This window comes from Apodemus sylvaticus, chromosome 1, assembly GCF_947179515.1.
Source record: "Apodemus sylvaticus chromosome 1, mApoSyl1.1, whole genome shotgun sequence".
NCBI classification, from domain to species: domain Eukaryota; kingdom Metazoa; phylum Chordata; class Mammalia; order Rodentia; family Muridae; genus Apodemus; species Apodemus sylvaticus.
In genome coordinates this window covers 173,681,916-173,695,690 of record NC_067472.1, presented here as the reverse complement: position 1 = coordinate 173,695,690, position 13,775 = coordinate 173,681,916, and the positions used below count along the sequence as shown (strand labels likewise).

At 42.5% G+C, this 13,775-nt stretch overlaps 1 pseudogene; it reads left to right on the top strand.

Moving 5' to 3' along the window:
* Positions 1-12,551: 12,551 nt before the first annotated feature.
* Positions 12,552-13,352, top strand: LOC127682626 (mortality factor 4-like protein 1; annotated as a pseudogene).
* The last annotated feature ends 423 nt before the right edge of the window (positions 13,353-13,775 follow it).

Genomic DNA, 13,775 nt, shown 5'->3' with positions numbered 1-13,775 from the left:
ATAGGTAGATAGATAGATAGATAGATTTAATAAATAAGGCTCACTTACTTCCATTGCAGGCAGACAGGTCTAATCCCATTATCACTTACTTAGTAGTTACAAGGCTTTCTGTAACTTAGCATCCTGTTCCCATACATTGTGTGTAAGGTAGATGTACTAAGCTGTAATTAGTCTGTCTTTCTACCTAACATCCTTAATTCTTCATACACTGCAAATGCCTGATGAACACTGAGCAGAATTTCTATCTTTCTGATTTTGTTTTCTGAGATAGCTACACTATGTACAGCAAAATAAGATGGCATTAAACTTACTATACAGCTCAAGATGACCTCATAATCTCAATCTTCTTTCCTTAGCCTCCTCAGAGATAGGATTATGGGAATGTACTACTACCTGCTGGACTTTGTCTATTTTTCTATATGTGGGAAAAGTTGAAAGCCCAAAGGTATATACCCTTCTCTCAGGAATAATTAAATTGATAGCTCCATTCAAGGTAAGTAACCCTCTGATAAACAGAAACGCAGACAACACAGACTTCAGCTCATTCAAGGGATATTTTTTTGAAAAGGTCATGGTTACTTGCAAAGAGTCTTTAGGTCAATATAATCTATTTCAGGAAATTGTGTCCATCAAGCAACCTCAATATCTAAGTGGAAAGTGGGAGTCTGTATTGAAGAAAATTATACCAACCCTCTACTCAAGGCATTCAGCTTTAGAGAATTCTTAATCTAAAAGAGAACACATCCCAAAGTGCAGAGAAATTTAAGCAATTTTAGTGAGTGGGTCTAAAGTGGTTCAAGTGGAAGAGAGGACAGCCCGAGCTGTGAAGGCATCACGTACAAAGCAAGTCATGTGTGTGTGTGTGTGGGGGGGGGGGGGCTACAGGAAGTTTGTCATGATAGCATGTGAGGGAGAGGCGATAAGGCTGGAGGTCGGAGGCCATGATGACTTAAAAAATGGTGCATTTGGTTTGTCACCTTTATGCTTCTCTTGAAAGAGATGCACTTCTGGCCTTTGTTATGGATGAGCTTTTCTTTCAAGGATATCTACATAGTGAACGGTCTTGGAAAAGATCCAGAAGGATGTCCTCTCTCTGCAGAAAGGGCAGGTGTGCTTTTTATCCATTAAAAACAGAAAATGTTTCCTATCAGTGACTTATAGTGGTCAGCTTTGCATCCCTGTGACAAATACCTTAGAAAGAAGCTTAAAGAGAAGAGCTATATATTCTCATGATGTTGAAAGAGGACTTCAAGAAGGACATAAATAACTTCCTTAAAAAATACAGGAGAACACGGGTCAACAGGTAAAGGCCCTTAAAGAGGAACAAAAAAGTCCCTTAAAGAAATACAGGAAAACATGGGTCAACAGGCAGAAGCCTTTAAAGAGTAAACACAAAAATCCCTTAAAGAATTACAGATCAACTCAAGCAAATCAGTAGCCTTCCTATACTCAAAGGATAAGCAGGCTGAGAAAGAAATGAGGGAAATGACACCCTTCACAATGGCCACAAATAGTATAAAGTACCTTGGGGTGACTCTTACCAAACATGCGAAAGATCTGTATGACAAGAACTTCAAGACTCTGAAGAAGGAAATGGAAGAATACCTCAAAAAATGGAAAAACCTCCCATGCTCATGGATCGGCAGGATTAATATAGTTAAAATGGCCATTTTGTTTTGCCAAAAGCAATATACAAATTCAACACAATACCCATGAAAATCCCAACTCAATTCTTCATAGAGTTAGAAAGAGCAATTCTCAAATTCATCTGGAATAACAAAAACCCAGGATAGCTAAAACTATTCCAACAACAAAAGAAATTCTGGGGGTATCAGTATCCCCGACCTCAAGCATTACTACCAAGCAATAGTGTTAAAAACTGCATGGTATTGGTACAGTGACAGGCAGGCGGATCAATGGAATAGGATTGAAGATCCAGAAATGAACCCACACACCTATGGCCAACTGATCCTCTACAAAGGGGCTGAAAACATCCTGTGGAAAAAAAGATAGCCTTTTCAACAAATGGTGCTGGTTCAACTGGAGGTCAGCATGCAGAAGAATGTGAATTGATCCATCCTTGTCTCCTTGTACTAAGCTCAACTCCAAATGGATCAAGGACCTCCACATAAAGCCAGACACTCTGAAGCTAATAGAAAAGAAACTGGGGAAGACCCTTGAGGACATAGGTACAGGGGGAACGTTCCTGAACAGAACACCAATAGCATATGCTCTAAGATCAAGAATTGACAAATGGGACCTCATAAAATTACAAAGTTTCTGTAAAGGAAAGGACACCATCAAAAGGACAAATCGGCAACCAACAAATTGGGAAAAGATCTTCACCAACCCTACATCCGATAGAGGGCTAATATCCAATATATACAAAGAACTCAAGAAGTTAGACCCCAGAAAACCAAATAACCCTATTAAAAATGGGGTACAGAGTTAAACAAAGAATTCTCATGTGAAGAACTTCAGATGGTGGAGAAACATCTTTAAAAATGCTCAACTTCATTAGTCATCAGGGAAATGCAAATCAAAACAACCCTGAGATTTCACCTTACACCACTCAGAATGGCTAAGATTAAAAACTCAGGAGACAACAGGTGTTGGCGAGGATGTGGAGAAAGAGGAACACTCCTCCACTGCTCGTGGGGTTGCAAACTGGTACAACCACTCTGGAAATCAGTCTGGCAGTTCCTCAGAAAACTGGGCACGTCACTTCTGAAAGATCCTGCTATACTACTCCTAGGCATATACCCAGAAGATATATGCTCCACTATGTTCATAGCAGCCCTATTTATAATAGCCAGACACTGGAAAGAACCCAGGTATCCCTCAACAGAAGAATGGATGCAAAAAATGTGGTATATATACACAATGGAGTACTATTCAGCCATTAGAAACAATGAATTCATGAAATTCTTAGGCAAATGGATGGAGCTGGAGAACATCATACTAAGTGAGGTAACCACATCTCAAAAAATCAATCATGGTATGCACTCACTAATAAGTGGATATTAGCCTGGAAAACTGGAATACCCAAAACATAATCCACACATCAAATGAGGTACAAGAAGAACGGAGGAGTGGCCTCTGGTTCTGGAAAGACTCAGTGTAGCAGTATAAGGCAAAACCAGAATAGGGAAGTAGGAAGGGGTGGGTGGGAGAACAGGGGGAGGGAAGGGGGCTTATGTGACCTTCGGGGAGTGGGGGACCAGAAAAGGGGAAATCATTTGAAATGTAAATAAAAAATATATCGAATAAAATAAAAATACATTGGAAAAAAAAAAAAAGAAACAAATAGCAGGTACCTTTACTCCTGCCAGGCTAGAGAAGACACAGGTCCATGTCTTCATAAATGAGAAGCCTGGAAAGGCAAGGAGGATGGCAGTGTACAGCAAAATAAAATACAAAAAAGTAACTTGACACTCATAAAGCAGCCCAGACTTCATCTACCCTAGAGAAGACAGCAAACACAGTGATGCCTAGGGAGAGAATACTTCTCTCGCGGCCTTAGGTCTATAAACAACAAAGAAAAAGAAAACCTAAAGAAGCAGAGATAGGCAAAATCTAGCTTTAAACAGCAGCCCCTCAAGTTGTCTGAAGCAGATGCTGGGCAGCCAGTCTGTCACTCCTGGGGGCAAGGAATGAACATCAGAGAGAATCATCATGAACCCACTCTGGCAAGGAAGAAGAGAAAAGGTTTTGTGACTATATCTCCAAATTCTCAAGTACCTTTTCCCTGTCCTGAGAGGAGACCTAGAGAGCCACTGAGCCATGCACATGTCCCACGGGAACCTGATGGAGCAAGCAAACTCAAGCTAAGACCTGGCTTCTGGCAGCCTGAGCCCTGAGAGATGAAAACAAGCAATGTAAAGAAGACAAGGCCAGGTAGGCGTGGGGAAGGGGCTGTATCAGAGCCTGGGTCTGAAGCACACTACGGGGAAGGCACAACCACCCAGAACACTTACACAACAGTAGTTGGTCCTGAGGAAGTACTTTGAGGTGACGCTCCATGCAGGCTGAAGTGACAAGGTAGGGCTGGGGAACTAAGAGAGGGCAGACCCCTGTGACTCAGATTAAGTGTTTGTCCTATCAGCACAGACAGATTCCTAAGGCAACTCATAGGGAGGATAGACATTTTCTGATACTGTGAGCAAAAAAGAAATTTTGACATATGCTATATTATTATTTAAAATCTTAACATTTAAAGATTTTTTTTTTGAGACAGGGTCAAACTATGTAGTAACCTCTGCCTCCTAAGTGCCAGGATTCAAGGTGTATGCCATCACATTTATATTATTTTATTTTTATTCCTACCTCTCATCCCTTGATTCCCCTACACTGGGGCATCTATCAAGCCCTCATAGGACCAAGGACCTCTCCTCCCATTGATGCTTGACAAGCCAATCCTCTGCTATGTATGCAGCTGGAGCCATGTGTGCTCCTTGTCTTAGTCTCTGGGACCTCTGCGGGAGGTGGGGGGGGGGTCTGGTTGGTTGGTATTAATGCTCTTCGTATGAGGTTGCAAATCCTTTCAGCTCCTTCAGTCCTTTCTGTAACTCCTCCATTGGGAACCCTGTGCTCTGTCCAATGGCTGGCTATGAGCATCGGCCTCTGTATCTGTAAGACACTGGCTGGGCCTCTCAGGAGACAGCCATATCAGGTTCCTTCCAGCAAGCATTTCTTGGCATCGACAATAGTGTCAGGGTTTGGTGACTGTATATGGGATGAATCCCCAGATGCTCTAAGATCAAGAATCGACAAATGGGACCTCATAAAACTGCAAAGCTTCTGTAAGGCAAAGGACACTGTTAATTGGACAAAACAACCAACAGATTGAGAAAAGATCTTTACCAATCCTATATCCAATAGAGGGCTAACATCCAATATATACAAAGAACACAAGAAGTTAGACTCCAGAGTGTCAAATATCCCTATTAAAAATGGGGTACATATCTAAACAAAGAACTTTCAACTGAGGAATATTGAATGAACAAGAAGCACCTAAAGAAATGTTCAACATCCTTAGTTATCAGGGAAGTGCAAATCAAACAACCCTGAGATTCCACCTCAAACCAGTCAGAATGGCTAAAACCAAAAACTCAGGTGACAGCAGATGCTGGCAAGGATGTGGAGAAAGAGACTAGAATTTAACATTGCATTTTAAAGAACTATGTAGGTACAAAAGTGTTCATATTTAGTATATTGCAGTCAATTATAATCTTAATTTTATATCAATATACAAAGATCTATACCAATGTAAGATTTTTGGCTTGTCAATACTCTTTGATCTAAGAGTAGATTCAATTATTTATCATTTTTCTATTATTCCTATAGCCCTCATTTTTCTTTTCATCCCTTTTCCATCCTAACACTAGATAGGAGAGAAAGAAGGATAGCGGAAAGAAAAAGAGAAATCACCAAGTCTAACCTAATTTTGTTTCCTCCGTGACTCAAGACCACGTACCTAAATGATGACAAACATTTATCATTTATAGAATGACCAAAACAATCCACCTTACCCCTTGGGAATGAGGCATGGTTCACTTAAAATTTCTTCTTGCTAATTTGGGGTGTCATTTTTCTTTTTGGGATACCCAAGGTTTTAGAAAATGGTCAAGTCTTAAGAAAGCTAGCTGTAGCAGTTATTGTCCAGTGTCTGCACGCTACGAAAGTTCAGGCTTAAGTAAAGTTCTGACTTGATCAGCCTGTAAAGCAGGACAAATTGTTGTCATCTTGGGTCAGCAGGTTTCTTTGAAGCTATCCTGGAACCATGTTCTGATGAAACAGCTATTAGGGCAGTTTGAGGGAGGATCAGAATGTCTCAGCATCTCAGCATCCCCAAGACATTGCTTGAATCTTGCAATCCCCAAGATTCATGCTGTGAATCTTATCAGGGAAGTCTTTGGTTGATTTTTTTCTGTGAACATATAAGCTTTCAGAGGTATCCACATTTTTGTATTAACATGTGAAACGCGCAATGTATAAAAGTTGACTAAAGATGGTGTTTTGTTCTCTGTTTGAGCAGGTAAACTAACTCTCTCTCTCTCTCTCTCTCTCTCTCTCTCTCTCTCTCTCTCTCTCTCTCTTTCTCTCTCTCTCTCTCCCTAAGTTAGTTTGAACTGTGTAAGCAAAGTGTAATATACATTTCTAGCTATGACAATTGAAATGATGGCATGCTAAATTTTGAGGATTCTGTAGCCAACAAGATTTATTGGCTATGCTTAGCTGAAGTTCTGGATTGGAAACCTTTTCATGACTCAGCCACTCTCAAAGTTATTATTATGTAGGGCATCAGTGTATACATTAGCTTTTGGTTCTTCTTGATTTCTTTCTTCCTGTCTGCAGCCAAGATCTTTAGGGGGTCTTCTCCTATCAAATACGTTTTTTATTAATTTGGATAGAACCCATAGTTTTTCTTTTCCTGTGAAAACAGCATATTACCTCCCCCAATGCAGGATTTTTTATCTGTCTCTGGGAGATTTCTTATCTGTTCTGTTTATCCTTTTGTCTCTCTTGAGTTTTCTGTTTTATGTAGTTGGTTTGTCTGGTGCTGCTGCATGTAGAGAACATGAGTACATGCAGGCAAAACACCCATGTACATACAATATAAACAAACAAACAAACAATACTGTGAAAGAGAACAAAAATATCAAGACCTATATCTCTAATTCTCTATCTGAAACCATTTGTTTACAGTCCTTTAGATTCTGTAAATGATTATTCTGGAATAGGGGTACAATTCCTTGGTATACTAGATCGACAACGATATGAGACCCTCAGCAACAAATACCAATAAAATTAAATTTTGTCTTAAAATCACATTCTAATGAAGGTGGTTGTTTCAGATCTAACACAGAAGTTCCCTGACTGTTGATGATGGTGGTAAATAAGGGTTTATGGTGAATATAAAACATTTCTCCAATCCTCTTTCAGGCTTCTTTCTGCATGCCTTACTTCTCTGGTAACTCAAGTCTGCTTCTATATGAAAATGTGAAGGAATGCAATGAACGAGACCTTCAGGACTGAATGCGTAACTTTCTTTGTTGTTAACATATAGTGAGGATTTGTTTTTAATCTTGGTAGGGGATTGCATGTTACCTAAGCTAATTTTAACATCTAGCGTCAACAAACTTCCTTCCTAAGCATTCTAAGTATTGTAGAAGACGCCCAGTGTCATCCCACTATTCACTGGGTATAGATAAAATAAGTCCCTAAGGTAGACTCATGCTAGTGAACTCTGATACCTCAAACATGCCTTGTATTGTATGATAAAATACTTGCACTACATATACATTTACTCCCGTCAGGTCAAGTAAGGAAGTAATTGCAACCAATGTCAACTACTTTGATGGTGAGGCTGGGAAAATGCCAGTCTGTCCCAGGTCTGGGAAATTTGTGAATAAAACAATTGTTTGTAAAAGTATGACAGTTTAACCATTACCCAACTCTCCTCTTCTTCCATACAGAAAATTTCCAAATCACACCTTTCTTTGTGTGTGGCAGCCCTCTCTGCCTGTCTGAACAACTTTGCACCCTCATCAGGAAGAGCGTGAAACTTCTTCAGGGTCTCCATGCCAGATGTGAGTTCAGCATGGCTCCTATTAACAGCCTCAAGTACTTCTATTCAACATGGTCTGCCAGCTTTGTCCAGGACACACCACCACAGGTGGCAAATCAAGGATATAGCCTAGCATCTTCCTATTAGGAGGGCACCGAGGTCTATTAATTACTACAGAAGCCTGGACCCTCTGATAGCTGAACTCAGAAAATTCTTGCAAGTCTACAACTTTGTTTCCTACCCTAGGAAGCAGACCTCTACCTATATAACATGAGACAGTGATGGTGAAAAAGGAAATTTAGCCAATGAATGTCCAAACACCACTATTCAACTCTGCCACCTCCTATTCTCCATCTGATCAAGACATGCCAGACACCAGTCTTCTCAGTGGGTACAGAGCTGGGTGGGGAAAGGAGTGGATCAGTATTCCAAGAAGAGACTCACTCTACCTTTCATTAGTGAACATCCCACCTTTGGGTTTCCATCCCCACTTCCAGACTCTATCATAAGAAAGAATGCAAGGACATGGTGAATACTATCTATCCTATATTAAGTGAGACCCAGGAGCATTCTACAGTCACACATGTAACTACCAAGCTAGTGTGCTCCATGCAGCAATACGTTACAATGGACTCCTTCCTGCTCTATTACTCTGGGCTCTGGACGACACCAAGGACTTTTTTGTTTCTTTTTTTGGTAATGCTGGATTTTCATGAGTTGAAATCTTTCTCCAGAGCAATGCACCTCAGAATCTGTCCTGGGGGAAATATTCCTCCCAGATTCTAAGTATCTGTTTTGACACTTTCTTACACACTTAGGTACAGTCCATATACCACTGCTAAATTGGCTAAAACTGCTTCTCCTCTTCCTGCTCCTCCTTCCTCTCCTCCTCCCTCATTACTACCATCACCACCACCACCACCACCACCACCAGCAGCAGCAGCAGCAGCAGCAGCAGGACCACCACCACCACCACCACCACCACCATCACTACTACTCTACTACTACTACTACTACTACTACTACTACTACTACTACTACTACTTATTTTTTAAATTTGCTGTGGTACTTCAGAGGTGACCATGTCTAAGAACATATGATCATGTGGACATGTTCTCTACTATTGAGTTACACCTAAGCTCATAGATTTCAATTTTAAAAATTAGTTTTCATGTCACTTAAAAGAAGTCTGTGAAACATGGGGCTGGAGGAAAGCCTTGGTTGTTGAAAGCCTTGCCTTACAGAAGTGCCCAACTGGGTTTGGATATCTAAAGCCACATAAAAAGTCAGGCTTCTGGAGGCTTCTGAGTAATGCCATAAACTGAAAGAAGCTGTCGGGTAAGTTCTTAGAAATTATGGACATGACAACTTGACTAATAGCTAAGTTCCAAGGAAATTTAAGGCACTGAATCAAAGTCAGGGGAAGGCGAGTGAAACCCACATAACAAGGGAATTCTACAACCTCCAAATAGTAGCTATGCAGGGACGCACAGCACAAATATAAAGGAATACAAAACATCTGAGAAACAATGACATGGCATGGTCGGCAGAAACAGAGCAGCTACCACTTGTCTGCCAACAGAGGTGCTGCTGTGCTACTCAAGCAGAGTTTATAGGAGTGCCTTCTCTCCTGCTGCTGGGACCTATGAGCTGTGTTGATAGGAAACAGGGGAGAGAAGAGAATATCACCTTAGAGGGACTGACTTCTTCCTTCACTCTTTTCCACTTGTGGAAATGGAGATGTACCAGGGATTTGCAGGACAGACACTCTGTCTGCTGCAGAGTCCAGAATTCTGCGGTACCTACCTCTCATTTTTCTAGATGAGACCACCACCTGTCAATTGGATCAATAATAGCTCCCTTCCATACTCTTTCAGAATTCCTGTCCTTGCCTCCAGCTCCAAACACACATGAGATAAAAATTGAGCATTTGATGCCTCTGGATGCCTATGATCCCACAGCAACTAAATTCAAAGTTTCTAGAATCATCTAGAGGGATCAGGCCCAGGAAAACTTCAGAGTCATCAAGAGCTAATTGATTGAGCTCTTTAGGCCAAAATCCAGTGCCAGGACCTGATGAAGTGAGAGGGGCTGAGAATGGTGCTGGTGCCAGTGACAGAACTATTGACAACAGGGCAAAGGACTTGGGGCAAAGCTCCCAAACTGTCACCCAGTAGGCACAGCACAGCTAGGGGACAGGGGCAAGAAAGACCAAGTGGACCAGAGTACAACTCCAAGAAAACAGAGGAGCATAATCTGTCAAAGATCAGAGTCAAAGCAAAAGAGATGCCCACCATTCCCAAGCCCAAGAGGAAGAGGGAATCCACTGAGATCAGTCATGATAGCTTCAAGAAAACTTGAATCTACCTTGATATGCTCATGCTGGAGTCCCTGGTCTCCCTGGTAGAGATCTTGAGTCTCCCTGGTATAAGTTCCCTGAATTGTAGGCCAGTGCGGGCTATGGTGAGAAACAACACCAAAAACAAAATTAAGTTTCTGGGCATGGGTGGAACACAGATGATGCCATTACTTGGGGCTGAGTCAGAAGGACTACTGAAAGTTTAGGAGCTGTAGCCTAGGCTGGGCTTCATTGTCAGAGTCACAGGGAGGCTAAGGAAATTGATTAGTTGATAAAGTGCTTGCTGAGTGAGTATAAGGACCTGAGTTCCAATTACCAGCCCCCATGGGAAAGCCACAGCAAGAGGACAGTCCTGTAGTCTCTGCATTGGGAGGCAGAGGCAGGCTATAGGACAGGCAGTCTGGCCAAGTAAGCAAGCTCTGGGGTTAATGAAAAGCAATGTGTCAAGACCATAAAAGGGGATCTATGGCGGTAGCATTAGGGGTGAGAACACTGGCTTTATAAGAATGAAGGCTTGAGTTTGAATCCCAGGACCCACATGAAAATCTAGGTGCTCAGGTTTAACCCCGGTGCTAAGGATGGGAGACACAGGAAAAGAGCTAGGGCTTGGTGGCCATCAACCTAGATCCAGGACTAATATGAGAAACTGTTTGATAAGAGTATGGTGGAGAATAACAGAACAGAATACAAAGGGAAGAAGAGGCATAAACTGCCCTTACTCCCTTGGAGACAGTCCCCTATGCAGATGCTGGGGCCAGACAGCCTGGCATTTCAGAAGTGGCTGAGGTTTCCAGTCAGTGGTCACCTCAGAGTCACACAGGCCTACCTGCACCCATCTTCCAGAAGGGGTTATTCTCTCCCTCAGCCTCTACCTGTTGTTTTGAGAGGTGGATGGGTAACAGGTGCCTTGGTAAATACAGCGGGTCTGGAGCTCATACTTTGCTGGTAATGAGTTCTCAAGAAGTCTCAAATGGTGGTGTACACAGCCTAGGTGGCAGAGTGAGAGTTGCTACCACAACAAAAGAAAGACAAATGAGATATTTCGTTCTGAGCTGAGTGTGGCATCGAACACACTTGGGCTCCCAGATTTTTAGAGACCGAGGCAGGGGGTTCCTTAAGTTTTGGAGCTCCTGGTCAGTCACTGTCTAAAAAACTAAAATGGTCAGATATGGTGGCAAAAACTTGTCATCTCAGCACTGAGGAAATGGAGGCAGAGGATTAGGAGTTCAAAGCCAGCCTCAACTAAATAGTGAATATAAGGTTCGTCCGAGAACATGAGGCCCTGTCTCTCTCCCCATAAAAATAAATAAAAGAGTTGAGATCCACTGAGTTGACTGTGGCAGTTTCCTAGTCCCCCACCCGAGTGCCCCTGCTTTCACTCCATCTTTGTAGGAGTCCTGTATATCCAGCAGTGTGGAAGCCCTTGCTGCTCCCTTGGAGGGTCTAGATTCGGTTCCCAGCATCCCCTTGGCAGCTCAAAACCACCTGTAGCCTCAGTTCAAAGCCTCTGACTACCTTTTCTGCCTCCTGAGAACACCAGGAAAGCATATATATTCACACATGAAGGCAAATGCCTGGCATGCAGGCTGGGTGTGGTGGTGCACACATTTATCCCAGTACTGGGGAGACAGAGGCATATATATATGTGTGTGTGTGTGTGTGTGTGTGTGTGTGTGTATGTGTGTGTGTATGTGTGTGTGCGTGTGTGTGTGTCTGTGTCTGTGTGTCTGTGTATGTAGATATGAGTTCAAGGTCAGCTTAGCCTGCATATTGATACCTTGTTTCCATAAAACAAAACCCCAGATCACTCATACACATAAAAAAATTAAATGGCTAACGAGATTTCTCAGGTTAATAGTCCTTAGGAGGTGGAGACAGGTGGACCTCTGAGTTCCAGACTGGTTGAGGCTACATGTGAGACCCTATCTTTTTTTTAAAGCTTGTAAAGTGATTGAGGGTGTGGACAGGAAGGAAAGCTGAGACCCCACCCAACCCCCCAGCTTCGCTGTAGACTTCCCCCAGGGATACCCTTTCCAGACACACAGGAGAGAAGACAAGTCTCCACTCACTCACTCTGCAGATCTGTGTGGCCCAGGTGTGTAAGACCAAGGAGTGCAGAGGTACCTGGCCTAGGTAGATCTATTTGAACTTGCATGGAAATTACCCAGGCCAGATGGTTCCCAGTGCCTCTTTTCCACCTGCCAGGGTGATCAGAATGTGGCAAAGAGCTGACAGTCCATTGTGAAGGAGGAGAGAGCTGAGAACTGGGGAGGTGTTCCCCATACCCAGGCACACCAAGAAAGGAACGTTCAGTTGAATACAGTGATTCACAACTCTTAGTACAGGACTGGTGAGGTGGGAGGTGGAGAATCACAACGCCAAGATCAGAGGTAGAAAGTAGGGGGTGGTAGATAGTCAGGGTTGGTGGGAGAAGGAGGAGGCAGTGAATCACTTATAAATAGCACCCAAGCAGGACCAGACGCCTAAATTCCAGGAGGTTGAGGAACTACTGTGCTTTCATGAGCCTCTTCTTTATGAAGCAAAGTGTGTAAGGGTCACTGTAAAGGACAAACAAGTTAAGTACTTCATTCGTTGCAGTGGTTGGAATAAAAATTGGGATGAATGGGTACCAGAAAGCAGTGTACTCAAACCCATGGACACCGATTTGCAGAAACAGCGAGAACTTCAAAAGGCCAATCAGGAACAATATGCAGAGGGCAAGATGAGAGGGGCTGCTCCAGGGAAGAAGACATCCGGTCTGCAACAGAAAAATGTTGAAGTGAAAACAAAAAAGAACAAGCAGAAAACACCTGGAAACAGAGATGGTGGCAGTACCAGTGAGACACCTCAGCCTCCTAGGAAGAAGAGAGCCTGGGTAGATCCTACCTTTGAAGATGAAGAAACATTCATGAACAGAGTTGAAGTTAAAGTGAAGATTCCACAAGAGCTGAAACCATGGCTTGTGGATGACTGGGACCTGATCACCAGACAAAAGCAGCTTTTTTTATCTTCCTGCCAAGGAGAATGTGGATTCCATTTTGGAGGATTATGCAAATTATAAGAAGTCTCCAGGAAATACAGATAATGAGTAGGCTGTTAATGAGGTTGTGGCAGGGATAAGGGAGCACTTCAATGTATGTTGGGCACTCAGCTACTCTACAAATTTGAGAGAGCAGAGGTTGCTGAAATTCTTGCCGATCACCCAGATGCACCCATGTCCCAGGTGTATGGAGAGCCATGATTACTGAGATTATTTGTGCGAATTAGAGCAATGTTGGGCCATACCCCTCTAGATGAGAAAAGTCTTGCCTTATTACTGAACCATCTACGTGATTTCCTCAAGTTCCTGGCAAAGAATTCTGCAACTTTGTTCAGGGCCAGAGATTATGAAGTGGCTCTGAGTACCATCAGAAGGCCATGTAAGGGGTGTCCTCTCTCTCACTCGTGCTTGGATCTCTGTAAACAGTTTGCTTCTTAGCCCTTCTCTTGTACAAATGATGTACTTTGAAGACCATTAGTGTACAACAGAGTTGATGTTTGTTTTCTGTTTGATTTTAAACAGAGAAAATAAAAGGAGTAACTGCTCCTTTTTTCTTTATTTTCATTTCAAAGTTTCTGCCACTGTATCCGTGATGGACAACAGAGAGACATGCTGTAGAGTGTTTGCCAAGTTGACAAAGCTGCTTTTGAATGTTGGTGGTTCTGTTCTTTTGACACTAGGAACTTTTATAATATGTGTTAATGCTCTATGACAAAATGCTGTGATTCCAGTGCCAAAGGTTCACTTTGGTGTATATAACTGAACACTCATCCATCTCTCTCTCTCTCTCTCTGTGTGTGTGTGTG